This window comes from Schistocerca nitens, chromosome 6 (assembly GCF_023898315.1).
Source record: "Schistocerca nitens isolate TAMUIC-IGC-003100 chromosome 6, iqSchNite1.1, whole genome shotgun sequence".
NCBI lineage: Eukaryota > Metazoa > Arthropoda > Insecta > Orthoptera > Acrididae > Schistocerca > Schistocerca nitens.
The window spans coordinates 717183373-717207094 of NC_064619.1; the positions used below are offsets into that span (position 1 = coordinate 717183373).

Here is a 23722-nt window from a genome sequence, read left to right on the forward strand (position 1 = left end):
CAGTGGCTCAGATGGATAGAGCGTCTACCATGTAAGCAGGAGATCCCGGGTTCAAGTCCCGGTCGGGGCACACATTTTCAACTGTCCCAATTGATGTATATCAACGCCTGTCTACAGCTTAAGGTATTGATTTAATTATCATTTCTTAGATTCATGAGGTTGTCTCCACACCAGCACACGTCCATCCGCTCGACACAATTTGAAACGAGATTCGTTCGCCCAGGCAACATGATTGCAGTCATCAACATTGACGGTCCCAGGCGAGGCGTAAAGCTTCGTGTCGTGCAGTCATCAAGAATACACCAGTAGGCCTTCGGCTTCGAAAGCTCATATCAATTAATATTTCGCACGCTGACGCTTGTTGATGACCCAGCATTTAAATCTGCAGCAATTTGCTGGAGGTTTGCACTTCTGTCACGCTGAAGGGTTCTCTTCACACGTTGTTGGTCCCGTTCTTGCAGGATCTTTTTCCGACCGCAGCGATGTCCGAGATTTGGTTTTAAAACATCCTGGATTCCTGGTATTCATGGCACACTCGTGAAATGGTCGTCCCCACTTCATCGCCACCTCGGAGGAGCTGTGTCCCATTGTTCGCGCGCCGAGTATAACACCACGTCCAGACTCACTTAAATCTCGATAACTTGCCTTTCTAGCGGCAGTAACAGATCTAACAACTGCGCCAGACACTTGTTGTCTTATATAGACGTTGCCGAAAGTCCTCAATTATTTGATGGATTTGTTCCATTCTCTGTGTTCCAGATAGATTTTACACTCTACGTTTCCCTCTATACGCTGTTAATTTTAACATCCTGTCACTTCTTTTAATTAGTGCTTTTCATATACTCCTATCTTCGCTGAATCTGCGGAGAACATTATTGTTCCACCAGTACACTTATTTCCCAACGTTGTTCTGTAACAACGCATCTCAAACGCTTTGATTCTTTTCTTTTACGATTTTCCCATGGTCGTTGATTACCTTCCACAGAATGCTGGCCGGCCGCGGTGGTCTCGCGGTTCTAGGCGCGCAGTCCGGAACCGTGCGACTGCTACGGTCGCAGGTTCGAATCCTGCCTCGGGCATGGATGTGTGTGATGTCCTTAGGTTAGTTAGGTTTAAGTAGTTCTAAGTTCTAGGGGACTGATGACCACAGCAGTTGAGTCCCATAGTGCTCAGAGCCATTCCTTCCACAGAATGCTGTGTCTCAACGTAAATCTCACGTTTCCTCTCAAATAGGGGCCTACGGTTCATGTAAGCAAATACTTTAGCCGAAGACTTCTCTCTTTGACTGTCCTGATCTGCTTCTTATAACTTCCTTGTTTCGCCCACCTTGCGATAACTTGCTCCTAGATTAGACCAGTAATTTTAATATGAAGTTTATTTGTAATCTCATTTCTGCTACTCCTTATTACCTTCCTGGTTTAATCCGTTTCAATATTCTTTCTCTTTACACTAAACATAGTCCTCAACAGTTGTGACATTATTCCTCAGTTTCACGTGCCGGTATGTTTCTTCATAATACTGTGATTTAGTTTTCCATCCCACTCTGTGGAGTTAGACCACAGTTTGTGATTACTCGCGGAGTACGCGGCAAGTGCCATAATCCGATTTCCTTGAAATTTCGATCAGTGGAAGAGGGGCCAAAACAAGCGAACCAGTGTCACGCCTTATCCGTAGATAAGCGGTGATCAAAGTTTTCGATGTAATTTAGATGCCTTTTAGCGCGCGAAAATCTCAGCCGTAATGATGGCACCGTGGCTGGCGCTGCGGCCTCTCACTTTTGAGCCCCATGTTCGAAACGGGATTTTTTATTTTGTTTCATTTTATTTTACTTTCGGGGTTCCGTACATCAATCGGTAAAAGCGGTGCCCTTACAGGATCACTTTGTTGTCCTCCCGTCTGTCTGTCCGACTGTTAAAAACCTCTTTTTCTCAGGAAAAGGTGGACTATCAGACTGAAAATTATGCCATTCGGTCCCTTGGCGGTATAAAAAAATGGAAACTTATAGCTCAGTGCAGTCAAAAATACAGCCGTTTATGTCACATATTACGACAGTCGCAAAATCACCCCTGAAAACCTTGGTATCATGAAAATTTTGCATGAAGCAAGGTTTCCCAGCACAGCTAAAGGAAAAAAAAATCTGAAAATTTGTTAATTCGTAATTATGTCACACGAAAAAATTTTTTGGTCGTTTGTTATCCTACTAACTGTCTGTCGGTCTGTACAGACAACTTTTTCTCAGGCACGTGTAGATGTATGAAATTGAAATTTATGTCACATGTTAAAGTCTACTACCCGTTGACGGTGTAAAAAATTTAATCTTCTCAGTCAGTGAAATCAAAAGACAAGGCCATATATGTCACATACTTTTGATTTATTGCCAGTATCGATATCGATAACAGGAAAAAATCGTCGAATCTCTCGTTTCCCGGTCTGGGTGAACTGTCTTTATATATAATGAAATCTGTACGGCATTTTTTCATTTATCTACCGATTTCTGTAGAAGGTTACGTCACGAATGTTCCTTATCAAGATAGGGGATACAAGGGAGTTTTAAATTCTCTTATTATTATATTTCATTTTTATATAGATTCTTCTGTTAATTGTTATGTTTTATTCGTATGTTTATTCTTGAGGATGATGTGGTGCACTCCCTCGGATGATACAGATCGTAGACATATACGAAGCACAGAAATGCCGGACACCACGAGCATCGAGCGAAGGCGTGTCTGCCTCGGTGATATTTCTTCGTATGAATCTCACTCATTAATGTTGCTGCAGATTTCATACGTTGGCAGTAATTTTGCGGCAGACCACGCATAACGGAAATTGGCGCTTGCAGTCGATTACAGACTTTTAAATAATTTCCTCATTTTTTATTTTTTTTATAAATTCATTCGCCAGCGATACAATTAGTAGACGAATAAATGAGAAGTTATTCCAATATTCAGTGGAAAACATTCGTGTAGTACTCTTCTACGGACATTGGTAGGTAAATGAAAAACAAAAAAGTTATCTGGTTTCGAACACGGAGCGCAAACGTGTAATATAGCGACTTTAACCACTGCGCTACCGCTTCGACTGGACGATTTACTCGCTAAAACGTTTTCTCAGAAACGGGGGAGTATCTACGAATAAGCTGAAACACGTGTTCGCTTATTTTGACCCCTCTTCCATTGAGCGAAATTTCTGGAAAATCGGATTATGGCACTTGTGTTTTTCTCGTTAGGGAAGTTGTTGGAAGCGTTCACAAACAGTCCTTGGAGACGAGGTACTGGCAAATCGAAGCTCTGAGGACGGGTCGTGAGGCGCGGTTGAGTGGCTCAGATGGTAGGCAAAGGTCTCGAGTTCGAGTCTCGGTCCAGCACACAATTTTAATCTGCCCGGAAGTTTCATATCAGCGTACACTCCGCTGCAGAGCGAAAATTTCATTCTGGAGTTCATGGAGCAATCCGAATCAAAACGTAATACAAAAGAGGTCAACCATTCTTCTAATCGATGGCGGTTATCAAAGGCTTCAAGGAACTATCAAAAAGGACTGGGAAGTGCGAGGCCGCTGTATTTATTGGCACTGTGGCGCCTGCTGCTGTATTGAATAAAACATTGTGGTTCATAAATGGAATAATTGCAACATGTTTGTTCAACTATCTCCTTGCCTATCTTGAAGTCTCTTCTTAGGGCTTCTTTTTAGTTTAGTGGCGCACCCCTAAGTTTCCCTCCTCCAACGCGGGTGCAAGCTCCAGCCGGAGTATGAAGCCCAGTATCCTGACCTGTCCTCTATTTCGATACTCGGGGTAGGCAGGGAATCCGATTCACCATCGGATACTAAACATAATCGTCCTACGCTTTATGGTCAAGTACATGAAACGACATCCTATCATAATCACATCTACCTCCCCCCTGACCGGACCGTCAGGAAAAATATGACGAACAAAGAAAGGAAGAAAGAAAAGAAAATGTTGTTGCCTTTTGGTTTCCGATTTATTCTTGGAGACACTATATTCGCAAGTTTCCGTCTTCGTACAAGAATTTGTTGAGCAGAAATATGCCGCATCTGAAGGCAGATACATGTACACTGTGCCTACCCTCGCAGTTGGACTGTTTGAAATAATTATAAGTGTACAGGTCTCGGTTTGCAAATAAGTAGTCTCATCTCCACGACAAAATGAAATCTGGTAAGATGCCTGGTGACATCTACTGTAGTTGTGAACAAAAAGTTACGGTCTCGTGGTAGGAACGCAATACCGACACAAAACGGCAGAAATTTTTGATGTGGGTCGATGAGAACTACGCGGCGTTCAGGATCAACTGAGACGGAAACAATCAGCCACATCTTGTTTGCACTGCATTTCTTCTCAACAGTTTTGGAGAAAGATTCATGTAAAATATTTAGAATGTGTGGATTTTGCTGATGGTCTTAAATGACGATAATTTCTTAAGCTTCCTGGCCTATGAATCTAACACTGTTGAATGAACTCCCCAATGGTTGTCAGCTTTATTAGGTTATCACATTATTCGAATGGGAAGAAACGAGATATTTCAATCAGGGTTGCATGTCAATAGTCTAAAGTATACGTGGGCATATAGACATTCTGATTACTTGAGGTTCATTTATTTTTGCTTGAAAGTCCTCACAATTAATGAACGACATTACAGTAATTAGAAGCATACGGTTATTAACATTAAGCTAAATCTGATTAGTGGTCACAACTGAGTACTACAAATGTTGATCAAGTAGGATATTTACAGAAATTTAAAGGGCACGTAGCTCCACAAAGTACGGATCGTTTTGCCAAAATTAAAGCGTCCTTGGCGTTAAATGAAAGACACACGCTACAGTCCATTAGAAGACGTACATATGGTGCAGAGAAACAGTGCATCCTGCCGGGGATACTATTTAAAGAGCTCGTTTTTAGTCATTTTCATTATAGTGCAGAGGTCGTTGAGGACTTGCCACATTGTTTGCTTTCGTTATCAGACTGGAGGTATCTCCTCGGACGGCTAAGGGATTATCTCTCTCTCTCTCTCTCTCTCTCCTGATACTGGAGATGACCACGTGGATGGTGCACGTCCAAGTTTGTTCAGTATAGCTTTAACTGCAACGTGGCTTCGCACTCGTAATGTTTCTGTTCCAGATATTTGTACGTATGGCCTTCGTCCTTGGTGATGATGTAGTTTTCATTCGGTTTCACATCTAGCTGTTTGGTGGAAGAATATTCTGCTGATGAAAAGCAAAGGAGATTGGTTGGCGGTGCATCTCCCCACTTTCAACAGATCCAGCTGAAGCGGCATTTCTTTTCTCTTGATGGAACATACGATGAGATGAGCTAATGGTTTTTGTACAGGGATAGAGATTCGAACATAGAACCTTGTCCTCAACAGCAGTACATATTCTGCAATGAAGTGCGAGGGAGGGGGTTATTACCAACGTTCCGCGTAGTAGGATGTGCTTCCGTTCCATTTTCGCATGGAGCGCGGGACGAATACATTCCTGAACGCCTCTGTGCACCCTACTATTAGTCCAAGCTCATTTTCGCGGTCACTAAGGAAGCGATACTTTGGAGACTGTACGAGAATTTCTAGATGCCTCATTTTATATTAGTTCTTGAGTTCTAAGTTCGGTTTATCCGGAATTTCTGCATTCGCCTAGAAGTGTGTCAGTTCCGATTTTCAGCATCGTCGTGATCATCTGGCATGCGGTAAATAATCCTGTGACAACTTGTGCTGCCCATCTTTGTATACGTCTGAAATACCCTGTTAGTCCTATCTAGTAGAGGCACCACACACTTGAGCAATATCCTAGGATATGTCGCATGAGTGTTTTGCAAGCAGTCTTCGTAGTAGACAGATGGAATTTCTCTAGAATTCTCCCAATGAATCAAAGTCTAGCACCTGCTCTACCTACAACTGAGCCTGTCTCGCAATTTCATCTCATTTCCAGAAATTTTTACACTTAGGTATTGGTACGAGTTACCAGCACAGTCTCCTTTCCCGTTCCTTCCGGGCTAAGGTGAGAAATATGCTGAGTAGACAATATAGATATCATCCGATTCACAGCGGTGTCCATGGCTACATCCGACATGGGTTACACATGCCGTGAATCACGCGTGTTGCACTATTTCAGTGCACGATCACATTTTCGAATACGCATCACCACGTGCACCCTGCTCCGGACGCTGAGCGGCTGCCGCCGAAACTGTCACTGAAATTATCATTCTAAAGGGCCCCACACACAAGGAACCGATTGCCGGTAGTTTCAACCAATATTTCGAACGCTATATTGTCGATAATTTTTACTATGGAAAATGAACTATGTTTAGCAACAGTGGCAGTTGATCTTCGTACATCCACTAATACTTACAATAAAAAGGAAGTAGAAATTGAAATTTAGTAAACTTGTTTTGGAACTATTTTTGGTATAACTATCACATTCAAGTGTTCCAGTTGACACTACACTTATGCAGTACATCGTTTTATTCTACGTCTATGTTATAGTACTATGAGATTTTTATTTTATATTATACTTACTTCTAGATGGAGTGACTCCATAAAATATACTGGAACGTAATTTCTTTCTATGGGAGAAGAATATTGAAATTTCGTATTATTATTTTTTTTTTTACAGTTATAAAGTCGTGGATTGTTCCAGTGTCATTGAGAGACGTCAGTGTAGTGACTCACATTATGCAGGTTCGCTCTAAGAAAAAAGTTAATAATAATAATACGAAATTTAACTATTATGCTTGTATAGAAAATAAATATGTGACCTAAGCTAAGAACACAATAAATAAAATAAATTACGGTCCACGAGGTTTTATGGACGTTACTCCATCTAGACGTGAGTATAATATCAGATAAAATCTCATAGTACTATTGCACAGACGTAGAATAAAATGATAATCTGTATAGGTGTAATGTCAATAGGAACACTTGAAAATGGCACTTACGCCGAAACAAGCTTGTCGTGAACCTATGTAATTAACAAGAAATACACAATTTGTAGCTACTATTGCCAAAATTATAAAGAACGTGTTTTCTGAAATTATTAACGTTATTAACAACTGATAGACATTGAACTTCTGGAAGTTCACGCGTCACCTCCTTCTACTTCGTTTATTTCCCTGTGGGATTTAATGCTTAGCGGATATGAGGATCCGGCGATTTAAATTGTGTAATATTTGATAACCAAAAATACTGTGACTGTAAAGGAGCCTGTCGATTGCTGCAGGCAGCAGCAGAGATAGCCCCTACGGTATCTAGAGGCGCCCTGCGTCGCTCGAGCATTCCCGCCTCTCGGCTCGCGTGGCTCCCGCGAATAGCAGGCCAGCCGGATGGCCGTTGCGTGCCGCTCCACAGGAGCCCTGCAGAGCGCAGCCCGTAGCCGCCACTTGCGCGCGTTCCGCACTCACACCACGCAGCCGGGGCCAAACGGGGCCCGGCCGTCACGTCACGCCTTCACGCGATCCGGCAGACCACCGCTGCTGCCTCGTCCGTCAGGCGCTCATCGCGCGGCCGTGGCATTCCGTCTTCCATTCGTCCTCTGGTATTTCTAGCAGCACCGACTCTATTCGCTTTATCAGGGTCGTAACTACAGTTAAGTGCTCACTGGACGCGACGCTGAAACACTTTGCGAGCCGAAGGTAAGCAGAGGGGCAATACCGCTTGAAACAATACGGACTGCACAGCTCATGAGGCGAAGGTCTATTAACTTTAATTATTAACCTGATATCAAGCTCCTGCTTCTCAAAACGTTGACCAGGACGCCTCACTACTTAATTCTTCTAATATCCATGTTGAATAGAATTAATGTGTCGAACGAAACACATCTGATTGACACTGACAGAATGTTAGCTTTCACAAATGATAGGCCGGCCGAACGGTTCCAGGCGTTTCAGTGCGGAACCGCGCTGCTGCTACGGTCGCAGTTTCGAATCCTGCCTCCGGCGTGGATGTGCGTGTTAGTTAGGTTTAAGTAGTTCTAAGTCTAGGGGACTGACAACGTCAGATGTTAAGTCCCATCGTGCTTAGAGCCATTTGAACAAATGATCAACGTGGTGCACTGTGACCTGTAACCCACGACTAAACCTACCCGCAACATGTGGTTTTGTACAGTACTATTTATCCCTATTGGCATTGTAGCCGCAGAGTGTTTTTATTCTGTTTGTGCGTTAATTTATGTGCACTGAATGTTCCATGGGAGGGAACAGTAAGCCTGCTAAAAGTGCTAAAATCGTAATGGCTGAGAATATTTTAATTACGGACCATGACCCTGCAATATCCAGCAAAATTTTGAAGATAATTTTTGTGTCGTACCTGACTCTAAGCAGACACGTCACTGCACAGAAGGTGTACCTTACGAATGCACGTAGCGTTAGGGACTGATTACCACAGATGTTAAGTCCCATAGTGCTCAGAGCCACTTGAACCATTTGATTTGTAGTGTCAGTACGTATCATCGATGCCAGAATCATATGAATGAAATTCCGTTGCCTATCTGTACTTCCTTTTATAGGTTATTATTTCCGATACGTATTTCGGAGTGAAAGCTCCGTCATCAGGGTTTCCAAGATTCACCACCGTGTCTTCGTTGTGTCCTGATGAAGCAGTAGCAACTGTTGGACGTTATGTTCCGAGATAAACGGATTAACACAAAAAAGCTATAGCGCTACAAAGTATCCTCATCTTGTGAGAATCTGCTTCACTGGCGGCCCATAGAACAATGCCTTCTAGGTTGTTTGGTTTTTATTCCACATATAACGTAACAAACTGAGATATGAAAACACTGAAAGTAAACATTCTATACTACGAAAGATGTTGACTTAATGTAGTTCTACTCTACATGTATGATATACTGGAAAAACTAGGTTTCTGTTAGTATTATAGGATATTTATTTCCAATATTTTCATACATAAGTTTGTTTACGTTGTAGGTGTAATGAGAAGAAAAGAACTTGAGGATTTTCATCGTATGGCGTACACTATCAGAGAAGTGCATTCTAGCATTATTTAGGTATTTTGTAGCACTGTATTTTGATTTTTACTAGCGCTCATGTGCTTTTCCGTTTATATAAGAACGTAACCTCCCTCTGGTGTGACTGCTTCACCACACCAGGCTATGACAAACTGAATCTTGGAAACCTTGACGATGGAGATTTCACTCCGGAATAGTTATCGGAAATAAGAACCTAAATACCCGAAATACGGAGACAGTCAAGGGACATTTGTTCATTAAATATGTCTTTCGCCTTCTATGTGTACCATATGGAACAAAAATCCAGAATCGTCTTACGCAACAACACATAATCAGAGTTCCATATCGAAGACCAGGTCCAGAACAGCAAGGATCGGCGTAACGAACGGTTCGAAGACATGATACGAACTAGTGATCTACCCACAAGACTTTGTTTTTATTTCCTGTAGGTGCCAACCCCACGTGATGTTTTTGTCTTGAGTCCTCGATCGCAGCAGCGAAAGCCGAACTAACTGCCACAGAAGATAATATTCCGCCCACTGTCCCTCAACATATTATGCCCCCCCCCCCCCCCCCACACACACACACACACACAGACACAAGCGACGAGCAACGACAGGTCGCTCGATCTTTCCGTAGATCGCCGCGAGTGTGGGCATATCGCAGATTGCAGCGATAGATCGGTGATTGATCGTAATTCCCAATCAATCTGAAGGAATGCATGCCACGAATCGGTCATATGTGGCAAAGTGTCTGCCCGGCTGCGAGTTTGCCTAGTTATTCAGCGTGGTTGTGTAGGGCAAGGACTTTACGCCAGAGTTTATAGTTATTCAGGGACCGCAAACCACTCTGAAAAGTCGAGCTAAAGCAGGAGTTGTCACTTACATGAAGAAGAAAAGCGAATGTACATACATCGACAACCTAAGATTTTGTAGTGATTAGTTTTGTAGAAGTAGAAATTCACGGGAGGTTCTTACAATAATCCCGATACAAAGGGCTACGTCAGGAAATTGAATTATTTATGAAAGAAATAGAGCCATTACTGAAATTTTTATCTTGTAAGCGGAACGAGGTATTATTAAGTGGATATTTTAATTTAATTGTTTAGGGCCTACCTATTCTGCAGCTTAGTTCCAGAAGAAATACCTCGGAGGCTATCACACGGAGGTGAGTCGAGCGGCAGTGGCGGTGAGAGCACAGTGGCTTGAGCCGCTGGCACACGAAGCGAATTAGCTGACGTGGCGCTCTACGCGTCGGGGCCAAGGAGATGTACGGCCCTGCGATGAACTTGAGACATCACACTAGGCGGCTTGTCCGCCATACTTGCCGAACCCTCGGCACCGTGTTTGGCCCACGGGAAGTCAGTATTTAATTGGAAAGGTACCCACGAAAAGACTTAATTTTGTCGTGACCTATCGAGAACTTGCGTGCATTTAAACACACAGTCAAGAATTACTAAACTCGTCTGAAATAGTTACTCCCCACCCGCCGGAGACGGCTGCTGGCACTCGTAACACCTGCAGTGTCACGTGCTGTGACGTGCGCGCCACCACCTGTCTTTGCCGTGGATCGCGCTACGAGTTTTGTGACGTCACGTCCTACTATTTCACCTTGAGGAGGTATTTCGCCACGTGAAACACAAAATAAATTCTGCGATATTTCGGCGACGTGTCACCTAAAGTAAAACCAATAGGAAGCAACAACGCTCCCTACGTCTCAAGCAGAAAAGTTGAGGCCTGCAGAAAGCAAGACGCCTTATTGTCCTTATGTTATTCAATAGAAGCCCATATTCGGAGGGTTTTATGTTATATCTTACACCCCATATACGTCTGCTATTTCTAAGCACCAGCACGTTGAATGTTTCGAGAACGAGTCGTCATTGGTAGCATTTGTTGTCATGAAACTACGGAAAACCTCGTATTGCTGGTTAAAGGATTTTCGTATTTTGTAGTTATAGCGCTATAACTCGCGTACTGACAGAGTAAGCCGTTTTAAGGCAACGGCTTATTAAATATTCATGGAAATCTCGTCGTTCTTGTTAGAATTTATTATAATTGAATGTAAATTAATAACATATCGGCGGTTAAAGTCTGTGGAGGACTATAAGGTAAAATTCAAAGTCTGTTATAACGAACTTTGGAAATTTGTTGTAAGAACCTGTGGGACCAAACGGCGAGGTCATCGGTCCCTAGGCTTCACAACACTTAATCTAACTTAAACTAACGTACGCTAAGGACAACGCACATACTCATGCCCGAGGGAGAACTCGAATCTTCGACGGGGAGAACCGGGCCAACCGTGGTAAGGCGCCCTAGACCGCGCTTTTCTGTTATAGCGAAGCTGCAGTCTAGCGTAGTATATGGAGGCACCATATTAACGTGCAGTGACTCAGTCGTGATAGGATTTGAATCCTGTTATAACTATTTTTTCCACTATCACGTTTTTTAAGAGGTTATGGGACTTTTCTACGTAATATGTAAATATAAGTGCATTCTCCGTCAGGAGTGAGTCGGTTTGATTTGGTGAACTGATGTCCATAGGGAACCGGACATGTATCTTTAGTTATTTTCTTATTATAAGTTCACGGATACTGAAGTTTTTATTTAAATATACCATAGACAGAACCACACGACTTTCATATGGACAAGGGAGGAAATGTGCTGTGTAATAGAGCTAACGTAGGAATTTTTCGCGCGACCATTTTTGTGAACAAACTTCATTGTTAGCGAGCCAAATGAAGCTTACAACTGCCGCTGTTCCCAAAATCCGGACTAGATCTCAGTGTCTTCAAGGAATAGTTCGAGCTTAATAGACGACAGCTTCTTTGGCGTAGGGGTAAATGGAAATGTCGTGTGGCTAGGGCCTCCCGTCGGGTAGACCGTTCGCCTGGTGCAGGTCTTTCGATTTGACGCCACTTCGGCGACCTGCGCGTCGATGGGGATGAAATGATGATGATTAGGACAACACGACACCCAGTCCCTGAGCGGAGAAAATCTCCAACCCAGCCGGGAATTGAACCCGGGCCCTTAGGATTGACAGTCTGTCACGCTGACCAATCAGCTACCAGGGCGGACGGCGTAGGGGTATGAACCACAGATGAGACCGTAAAAGTCGCACACGATGTCACTGTAGGAGAAGACAATTTTTCTCAGTACACTCTTTGGCCTGGAAAACTGCTTGTTGATCCTTGTCGAGATACTCGTTGCAAATAACTAAGGTCGTGTTACACTCCTTGCTCAAGGGATGATTGTATAAATTGTCGTCAAGCTGTGATAGAAGTGGCAACTCCTCTTCCAAGCGTCGCTTGCGGTATTTAATATCCTCCAGCTGTGTGCTATCTGAAAATCTTTGAAGATATCTCTGTTTCTTTCGAACGTTATAACTCCTCAAGAAGCGTTGTTGTTCTTAACTTTCAAATAAAACACTACGCACACTATCAAAATATCCCACTATTTCAAATAAGCAAAGGTTGACTACGTGAAGCAATTCGCTGCCATACAGAGATGCTACTGCCTGTCACGAGGAACAATGGACGAGAAATTTTTAAATTAAATACGCAGAACCATATGATCTTTTTTGGGCTAGAAAATACGGTTTCTAGTGCTTTTCTGGTAATATCCAAGAAGCCGCGGGCTGCAAACGATATATATCGAACGTGCGATTCTAAATCGATCACGCGACTGTGGTGGCGGGCGTTATGATAAATTATTTGTGAGATGCTAGGAACATCCAAACGATTTATGACGGTAGTGAGTGAGATGCCTGGTGTTGAAGACGTTTCTTCGGCCGATTGCCTCACGGGGAAGAATCTAATTCCGTGCTTATGCTGTGTACAAAATTGTTTGAATTTTTGTTCCAAATGGCTCTGAGCACTATGGGACTTAACATCTGTGGTCATCAGTCCCCTAGAACGTAGAACTACTTAAACCTAACTAACCTAAGGACATCACACATATCCATTCCCGAGGCAGGATTCGAACCTGCGACCGTAGCGGTCACGCGATTCCAATCTGAATCGCCTAGAACCGCACGGCCACACCGGTCGGCTTGAATTTTTGTCGGAAATGTGAACCTCTACCCATATTTTTGCGTGACATTGGCAGAGTCTACCCACGTTACTTCAAAAAGAGAATGCTTCCCGTAGCATGCACATCGAATAGATTTTCTCTTGACGACAACGTCGACGACGAGTGAGGTAAGTATTTTCCTTTGTAGTTAAAACTATTTTAGTAACGCTCTTCTTTTGTCGTTGCTGTAGTGACCACTATAAACATTCTCATAACACCCGCTACCACAGTCGCATGGTTGATTTAGAATCGCACGTTCGATATATAACGTTTGAAGCCCACGTATTCGATAGGCAAACGTTCTTGGAAATCACCGTTTTTCTAATGGCAACAGCAGGCTCTGCGGGACATGATTGTTTTATTCACAGCCGCAAGAGCAGTGACCAGTGTCAATGATCTTCTGTGTAGTGTGCCTACTCTAAGTGCGCATATGCGTCATACCTTTTAAATGTTGTAGCAGCTTCGTCCTCCGTCAGTAACAAGATGGCGTCAGTGTATTGTACATTTATAGACCTCGAGCTCCCATGGTGACGTCACCAAACAATGTGTCTGTCGAGTTGAGAAAGAAAGGAAGTACAAGCCGATCGCTTTTACTGTTTATTTGCGTAACTATAACAAGAAGACACTCAACGATATTCTATAAAGATAAATACAAAGATAAAGTGCTCAGGTTAACGATGTACAACGTCGCTGATCTTCCACATCAGCCGTTATTATGCTGTTGGATAGCGTCATACTGGAACCGATCTGTTCTCAATCAGACAAATTTTATTCGATTTTCAGTACGAACAGAAGGTATGTCTGTGCAACGTGGAATCGAAACCGGGACTGTGTCCTTACCTGTTTTGTGCCAGATTTGCCAACGAGAGAACGGAAAGTCTAAAGGTGGAGGAATGTTCATCGGTGTCCCCCTGGCAAACTGTTCTCCATTATCCTCCTAGCACCTACGGTATTTGATCTAAAAATGGATACGATAAATACAAAAATCTCGATCTTGATCTTTTTCAGTGACCTTTGCCGACTACACACCCTCATTTCGCACACTAGATGATCCATTCTTAAAAGTATTCAATTCATTTTGATGTTGTTTGTAAACTGAAGGTAGTATCTGCTTTGCAGATGAGAATTGACGCTGGAACACCAACTGCCGGCCGCTGGTGGCCGAGCGGTTCTGGCGCTACAGTCTGGAACCGCGCGACCGCTACGGTCGCAGGTTCGAATCCTGCCTCGGGCATGGATGTTTGTGTTGTCCTTAGGTTAGTTAGGTTTAAGTAGTTCTAAGTTCTAGGGGACTTATGACCTCAGCAGTTGAGTCCCATAGTGCTTAGAACCATTTGAACCATTTGGAACACCAACTGTTTGGAATTTATAGTCTTGAAAGCTGTTTGTTTATTCTCCTACCCTGATCTGACTGCCGAGTTAGTGAATAATAACAAATATATTTTCTGGTAGATATACAGATAACTGTTATAATTTGTGTGTCGCTGTAAACAATTGGTTTTAAACTAAATTTGTTACGCAGACTCTTTTTTAAGGAAACAGGTACAGTTGATACTGTACACTACGTAGAGTCGAAGGCACTATTTGATATCAACTGTGCACACACTCATTTTCCGCCAACGTGGAGATCATAGCTATAATGATTGCATTTTCCTCCTGGAAAAGTAGAAGTTGATTCAGCTTAGCAGTAAAATTGTCTAATTTAGGTTTTCCGTGATTTCCCTAAATAGCTTCAGGCAAATGCCTGGATGGTTCCTTTGAAAGGGCACGGCCGACTTGCTTCCCTATCCTTCCCTAGTCCGATGCGACCGATGACCTCAAAGTTTCGTCCTCTCCCCAAAATCAACCAGCCAACTAAAATTGTGGTGCTCTGACACCGCCACAACTCGATCTTCGGTGTCAAGGTTCGTTGCCTAAATATTCTGTGTATTTTTATAATAAAAATTCTTGCAGGCAATAATAATCGTTTATATATTAATTTTATCAGAGCAGTATAAAATAGAAATGTTAAATATAGAGCCCTGGATGTCAACGTCTTGATACTCTTAGTCTTGCCCAAAATCCACTTCCATACTAACGGAAAAGAAACACACACGTTTATGAGCGGTGAGTTCCTTGTTAGTGAGAAATGGATGTTATCGAAGTGCTCCTGGTTCCTTCGAAATTTAAGTAATTATAAACGGTCCTTATTCTTTTATTTTGACGTATTTCGTTTAAAATCAGTTGTTTTCAGCAGCGCCAGACTTTACTGATGATCGGCATGTTGTCCAGGAAATAGTTTTTCTAAATACTCGATCGAGAAGAATCGAGAGATACGAGAAAAATAAACACATAATTATATTTCAATGTAATAAATCGCGACTGGTTGTCGTCTGCGCATTTGTCATCGATCTGCTGTTCCGGTGACATTCATAGTATGACGATATTTGGAGCGCATAAAATAGCTATTCAGAGCTGTTTTTCTTTTTCTTGAAAACTGATCTGTTGGAGTGTTTGCAATAATACCTGAAGAAACAGGTGCTGACGGTAGGAGTGCCTGCTTCTTCTTCTTCTTCTTGTTCTTCTTCTTTTTGTTCTCCTGGATATCGATACTCCTGGGAATGGGATTGTTATTGTTCTGTGTGACTTTTCGTGGAAGGGTTAACTGCGACCTTTCTTGTATACGTATCAGAACAGCCCGTGGAATAATTTAGGTAGCCAAGGGAAATAGTACTCGGAAAAGAGCAACGGAGAGCGGATTCCATTGCGTCCTGGTTCTGCCGTAACTTAGCACGGCCGCGATCCCAAGCTCTTGTGGAAACCTGATCTGTCCTCGGTGAGCATTCCCTTCTTTAAATCCTGACCTATTACCACTAGCGAGCACGCGATGAGGCAGCCACTTCAGTGGGCCGTCGTACTTGACCTTCTTGTAGCACATTAACACTACTAGAGATGGGTTAATGATGTGTTCTTGTCGTAACTGTCCTGGACAGACAGCTATAACAGCAGCAGCACAAAGTGCACAGGATATTTCTCTGTGCCTTTTATTCCGATTTTACATGTCATATGAAACATACACTGTTCGTGAAAAATTAATGATAAGGAAATGTAAATGTTTCCAGCATTCCTGTGTTCTTTCATATTGACTTGAATATAGATGAACGACGCACGAGCAAGTACACTGACGGGAAAAAAAAATCCCAACCCACGAAGGAGTTGTGCGAGATACACGAAAGTTGGTACGCGTGTCTCTACATCTGAAAAATGAGGTCTATTGTAATTTCTCCCCAGTCGCAGAAGAGTGGCGCTATGAGGCTGCAAATCAGGTTTGATTTGTATACACGGTGTAACGATCTTACCTCTGAAATAGGACGTAGTTGATGTTAGTCAAGAATGCCTTTTGAGGATGAAGACGCCATGGTCAACAGCTCACTCGGTCTAAGGCGCTGCAGTCGTGGACTGTGCGGCTGATCCCGGTGGAGGTTCGCGTCCTTCCTCGGGCATGGGTGTGTGTATTTGTCCTTATCATAATTTAGATTAAGTAGTGTGTACTCTTAGGGACTGATGACCTTAGCAGTTAAGTCGCATAAGATTTCACACACATTTGAACAGCTCACTGAGTTTTAACGAAGTCATGCAACATGGCTACGAGAAGCTGGATGTTCCTTCTGCCATACTGCAGAAAGACTAAGCAGGAATGTGGCCACTGAACATGATTGCTGCTTGCAGTGTTCTCGGGATGGTTCAGTCGCAAGAAGACCCGGCTTCGGACGGCCACGTGGCACTACCGATAGGGAAAACCATCGTGTTCGGCATCGTGCGGCTCTGGCGCGTCGTATTGTATCTGCAGCAGCGGTCTGAGCAGCAGCTGGCACCGCAGTGACACAACGAGAGTTCATTGGCAGGCAAGGTGGAGGCCTGTTGTGTTCTCTGATAAAAGCTGGTTCTGCCTCGTTGCCAGTCATGGCCGTTTATTGGTTAGGAGGGACCCAGGTGAGCGCCTGCAACCAACCCATCTGCGGCCTAGTAACACCTGGAGTTAAGGTCTGGGGGTGCGATTTCGTACGACAGCAGGAACAATCTCGTGGTTAACCCACGCTTCCCGACTGCAAATATGTACGTCAGTCTGGTGATTCGACCTGTTGTGGTGCCATTCGTGAACAGCAATCCAGGACGTGTTTTCGAACAGGATAATACCGCTGTTATAACCCAACATGCTCTACAGAGTGTCGACATGTTGCCTTTATCTGCTCAATCACCAGAGCTGTCTCCAATCGAGCACGTATGGGATGTCATCGGACAATACCTTCAGCGTCATTCACGACAAGCATTAATAGTCTCTGTACTGACCCACCAAGTGCAACAGACATGGAACTTTATCCCACAAACTGATATCCGGCTCATTGTATGCACGTTTACATGCTTGCGTTCAACATTTAGGCGGTTATAAAGGTTATTAATGTATTCACATTTCAATGGCTTTTCTCTTGCGTACCTAAATCTGTGAACTTGCAACGTTAGTCACTTAAATATGGTACCTAGAAAAAATGTTTTCCCTAAATTTCATTACTTTATATTAATTATTTCTCGGTGGTGTGGTTTTATTCTGTGACTGTGTCTTTTATTTTACAGAACGAAACGCAAACAAACGACTGTGTACACTATGTACGCAAGCAGTGGTCTATGCAAACTAAAATTTGTACTCTGAAGTGCGAGGTATATGAACTGTTCTTGTTCGGGTCGTGTAGATAATATATGTCTATGAAGTTCAGAGTCGCAACGCATTTCCAGTCGTTGTGAGAAGTTTATTTATAAAATTACAATGGTGGTATTGAATAGTATGATGTACAAATTGAGACGTAAGATTTAAATGCGTGCTTCAGCTAGAATATGGGGAGTCACTACGTTGTAGCTAGTTTGTCTGCTGTGACCTGGCGAATTAGTGCCGTGAGGTGATCAATACGCCAATATCAACTTTCAATACAAATTGAAAACAAAAGGAAGTGATTTAATAGAAATTCATTTGTTTGCATTTCATTATCTTACGGCATTTTTCGATTATGAACAACATAGAAATGAAATTCGCTGAGATGTAGGTTTCAAATGCCGAGTTAAAAGCGGAATACAAAACGCAATTAAATATTTCATTGTCGGTTGAAAATAGGGAATTTTTGTTTTTCTTTATAGATTAAATCATTTTTTTGGAGTCAATGTCAATGCATGTTTTTTCACTGTTTCTACATTTTATGCTGTGTTATAAAATTGTATTGTTTCTGGCCCCTCAGATTTTTGAGGGAGAATCCTTGCAACACCGGCGTCTCGATGAAAGTCGGATCCATATTCATCATATTCCTCTTAGATGAGGACGTAACACGCCGTATTCGACAACTAGAGAACCAACACGCAAAACCACGCACAATACCTTCTCTGCAGAGATCACGTAGTGCTTGAGTTTCCAAAGCTCATACATCGCATCCGCTCAGCAGTTGTGGACATGACTTTCAGAAAGGCCAGATGTCCTGACCTTAACAGATACGATAATGAAATACAAAACCCCTTCGCTTCGGCTCGTGCCGCGCGTACCTGATTTTGATGACTAGAACTTTTCAGACGGTCAGGATGAGGGCTGTCCTGGATTAGATGAAGAAACCTGTGGTGTCACCGCCAGACACCACACTTGCTAGGTGGTAGCCTTTAAATCGGCCGCGGTCCGTTAGTATACGTCGGACCCGCGTGTCGCCACTATCAGTGATTGCAGACCGAGCGCCGCCACACGGCAGGTCTAGAGAGACTTCCTAGCACTCGCCCCAGTTGTACAGCCGACTTTGCTAGGAAAGGTTCACTGACAAATACGCTCTCATTTGCCGAGACGATAGTTAGCATAGCCTTCAGCTACGTCATTTGCTACGACCTAGCAAGGCGCCATTATCATTTGCTATTTACCTTGTGATGCATGTACCGTCAGACCGATGTTCACCAATTATGGATTACAGTTAAGTATTCCAGAAGCTACGTACCTTTTTTGCTAGTCTCTATTCCTTTAACTGTTCCAGACCTCACGCCAGCCTGCGTGAGCTTAAACGCGTGCCTTTCGGCTTCCTCTCATAGTGGCTTGGCTGTCTTGCCAAGTCACAACAAAACCAACAGGATGAAGGATAATAGAACTAGATATTAGTTTATTGTCCCCCTGCATTCTCTACCCAAAAGTGCTTCATCGATGAACGTGACCTAACGCTTTATTGCTTGTCTTGAGGTAGGCCTGAGCACGTTATATGGTCGCGCCTGCCACTTATGCTTCGCTGCCAAACACATACATTCGCCCGGGTCCGAAACACCCCCTCCCTCCCTCCCTCTCTCTCTCTCTCTCTCTCTCTCTCTCTCTCACTACGTTTACATGTGACACATGTGACATTCTGGCTGTTACGTTTATGTGTTAAAGTCTGAAGACGTTTTGTCTAGACTGATTTTCCGACTGGCAGTCGTTTTACGTTTGGAAATCAGCTATTCCGGTTTCTGATTTATTCAACACGATGGCTGTTTCTAGATATTAGAGGTAGACAAATTCATGTTTAGTTTAGTGTATCCTTCTCCGCACAAAACGTCACTCCATGCAATTCAGTCGTAATTTTTTAAAAGCAACACATCCCAAACACGTTCCAAACACTGTTGTATGTTTACATAGAAAAAATCGACTATAGATGTGAAAATCCGGTAGCTGGAACCGCATTTCCAGAATCGATATTGGGGTGTTTATATGATCAATCAGGAGCGATACTCGGAAGCTGGTATACGGTTTTGGGAGTCGGCAGAGAAGAACGTGACTGACAACTTCGTTTGGCAATTAATACGTAGAAGAATGGTTTCTTTACCCCATGTAATTTAATCAACAAAGTTGAAAATATTGCTCACGGGAATGGTAGTAGGCATCTAGAAAACGGCATCTTTCTGTGGCTTAATAAAATACGATTTTCTGCAGCCGGAGATACAACAGTTTATAACCGTGTATCATTTACTTATTTTTCTATGTGCATATAACATCTAATAATAATAAAAGTAATGGTACCAGAAGACTTAACTTTCCTATTTGTTCAACATACAACTGAGCCTTGTGTACTAGCAGCATACTATATTGTGGCTCTTCGGAAAACAGACAGATTCGTGTTTCGTTATATTAAGCGTTAGTTAAAGCCTTCATATAAAGATCGCATTTCGTGTACATCCTTCTGGATATTATAACAAATTTGATGCAGTTTGACGGAGTCTCATTAAAAAGTATGTGTCCACTTTTTCATTTCAGTAAAATCGCTGCTGGCGTACACAGATTGTTCTTTTGTTCGGAAGTCAAGATATGCGGGATAAAATCTGCATATACTTTTTCCTTCTTCGAAACATTGTGGAGAATGTCTTCAACACTTGGTGATGATCAGTGCGCTGTTTCATTGCTACTCATAGCAAATCGACGTTGACCAGTTAACACTGCCTGTTCACAATAGACTGGTCGAACGCACATTTGTGGCTTACAGTTTTTATTTCAAGCTGTCATCGTAGTTACTGCGATGAAGTCGCTTATACGTCAGGAATAAAATCACTCCCGTAACTTTTTGAAAGCAGGGTGTTTATATAGAGTTCAGCTCAGAAAAGTCACGATTTTTCTCTTTGAGGAAAGAGAACTGGGCTAATTTAGTAATATATATTGTGCAGCTATTGGCGGGAAGCCTTTTTGTGTGAAAATAGTCCTTTTTGCATCATCAACATTAACACGTTATTCACATATACCGTATCTGTGTATTATTTAAGAAAAGAAAACTTTGTTACTGTGTAAATTGCGAGTGTTACTACGGATACGCGGGGTAGTTATAAAGTTCTATTTATCACCGCGAAAAAAATCGTGCTGCCATCATGGAACTGGTGATGCAGTTAGTTCTCCTCTACGTATTCACTCTAGGGTTCTAAATATTTTTCCAAAAGGTATATAACTTGGCAGAATATTGAGTGTGGAAGGCTGCGTTTTGACTGTTCACGATATGTACCCCTGGAAAATCACTTCGTCATCTTTCTGAAAATACCTCCGCGCAGTGGTTTGTTCACGCGAGGAAGAGGATGTTGTCATTGGGTGTTTTGTCTCGAGTGTACGGTGGGTGAGGAAAAGTTTGATATTCCTTTGTCAGGAGCATCTGGACTGTGTCCTGTGCAGAGAAAGCTGGGGCGTTATCCTGAAACAGGATCACCCCGTCGGACAGCTTACCGCCGTAGCCTCGCATAACTTCGTCAGAAACTGCTGTAGTATGCAACCTTTACATTCCATGGGAGACGTCCCCACAAAAAAGAGTTTCACGTTGCCCATTGACTGATCTTGAGTTTTTCAGGGCTGTCGAATCCACATGCTTCCACTGTTTGCTCTGCTCCTTTGTCTCGGGGGCCTTAGTGATACACCAGCACTTGGCCATCTTCGTTATCTGGAGTGACCTGACACAGATGCAACATTTCGCTGCTGCCTCGGTTCGGAGGGCTTTATTCATGGGTGTGAGCTGTCACGGAATCAACGTTCGGCGGCCTTTGTTATCTTCAAAATGTCGTGCAAGATATTGGAAACTGGTCCATAACCGATTTCCACTTTTTACAATATCGCCTCGATTTTGATACGCGGCTCTTCGACCACTAGGGCCTCCACTCCCATTGTGATGCCCGGTTCTTCACAGTGAAATGGACATCTGTTTCGTTCGTCGCCGTTCGGACTTGCTTGCCCTGAATGGAAGTGTCTGAGACACGCAACCAATGTGTCGTACAATGGTATATTGCTGTCGTGGACATCCACCAACTAGCGTGGATTGTTGTTGAGTTGTAGAAATTGAAATAAAAAAAGAAACAGAAAACTCATTTATCAGTGGACTTCGCCACTTTGGTTTTGCTTCTCTAGCGGCGCTAATAGTGTCGTAGAACTATTATGGACTACGGTAGACTATCGTAAGTAAGCGTAGTTTTCCTAGCAGCTTTTGTGTATTAAGGTTGCACCTGCATTGCCTGCATGTTAGGTGTGTTGCATACCTATCGTGCGTTACATAATAACAATCTCATTCTTTCTGTAAGTGATCAGTGTCTTATTAGACTCCCTTAAATTTCGGAAGCGTGAACCGTCTAGGAACTGAGTGACGATATAAAGGGCAAGCTAGGGAACATTTTTGTTCTACGTAGTTATCTGCCTGTGCACTACTTACAAGTAAAGAGCATTTATAGAAAAAATTAAACTGTTAATGCTTAAGTCAGCTTTTATTCGAGAATTGTTGATTTGAAACGTCGAAGAAGGAGATCCTGTTATCAGACATCGCTTCAATACTTCGTCAAAGATATTTAAAACTTGTTTCTGTTATTCACAAAGGAATTTCGCATTTATCAATAAAATAGGAAACTCTTGCCTTTGATCATGATGAAGAACGCTCCATTGAGTACAAACTAGCAACAATATATATGTTTTGTATATTTGCATATGTGAACTGTACTTGCATCAAAAGTAATTGTTTTGGATACATAAAGGGGTGGAAGTTACTCGATCAACTAACTTCTACTAGACTAACACTGAATGATGTAGGTTCTAATTAGGGGTAAAACAAACAAACAAACAAACTTGAGTCAGTTCCCTTTCTCTCTTACATACTTCATTCATGTTTATTTTCCTACGAATGCTACCACTTCTGCCGGTAACACCGCTGTTCACTACGTCAAGTGTGTAATGTAGCGAAACTACTGACCCATAGTTTCGGCAGAGCCCAACTCTAGGCGCTATACATTAATGTAATGCGGGGATTTCAGTGTGTACCATGACTGCAGACATGAACCTGCAGACAAATTAAAACTTAACTAGTTTTTGTTGATTTACATCTACATCTACATCCATACTGCACAAGCCACTTGACGGTGTGTGGCGGAGGGTACTTTGAGTACCTCAGTCGATTCTCCCTTGTATTCCAGTGTCGTATTGTTCGTGCAAACAAAGATTGCCGGTATGCCTCTGTGTGCTCTAATCTCTCTGATGAGGATAATCATGGTCTCTTCACGAGATATACGTAGGAGGGAGGAATATACTGCTTGCCTCCTCGGTGAAGATATGTTCTCGAAACTTCAACAAAAGCCTGTGCCGAGCTACTGAGCGTCTCTCCTGCAGAGTCTTCCACTGGAGTTTACCTATCATCTCCGTAACGCTTTCGCGATTACTAAGTCATCCTGTAACGAAGCGCGCTGCTCTCCGTTGGATCTTCTCTATCTCTTCTATCAACCCTATCTGGTACGGATCCCACACCGATGAGCAGTATTCAAGCAGTGGCCGAACAAGTGTACTGTAACCTACTTATTTTGTTTTCGAATTGCATTTCCTTAGGATTCTTGCAATGAATCTCAGTCTGGCATCTGCTTTACCGACAATTAATTTTATATGATCACCACATTTTAAATCACTCCTAATGCCTACTCCTAGATAATTTGTGGAATTAACTGCTTCCAGGTGCTGACCTCCTATATTGTAGCTAAATGATAAAGAATCTGTCTTTCTATGTATTCGCAGCACATTACACTTGTCTACATTGAGATTCAATTGCCATTCCCTGCACCATGCGTCAATTCATTGCAGATCCTCCTGCATTTACGTACAATTTTCCATTGTTACAACCTCTCGATATACCACAGCATCATCCGCAAAAAGCTTCAGTGAACTTCC

At 42.7% G+C, this 23722-nt stretch overlaps 1 protein-coding gene across 1 annotated transcript in view; it reads left to right on the top strand.

Moving 5' to 3' along the window:
• LOC126263155 (junctophilin-1) overlaps positions 1 to 23722 on the top strand; it is a 948615-nt gene that overhangs the window by 576716 nt on the left and 348177 nt on the right. The gene's annotated exons all lie outside the window — the stretch shown is intronic.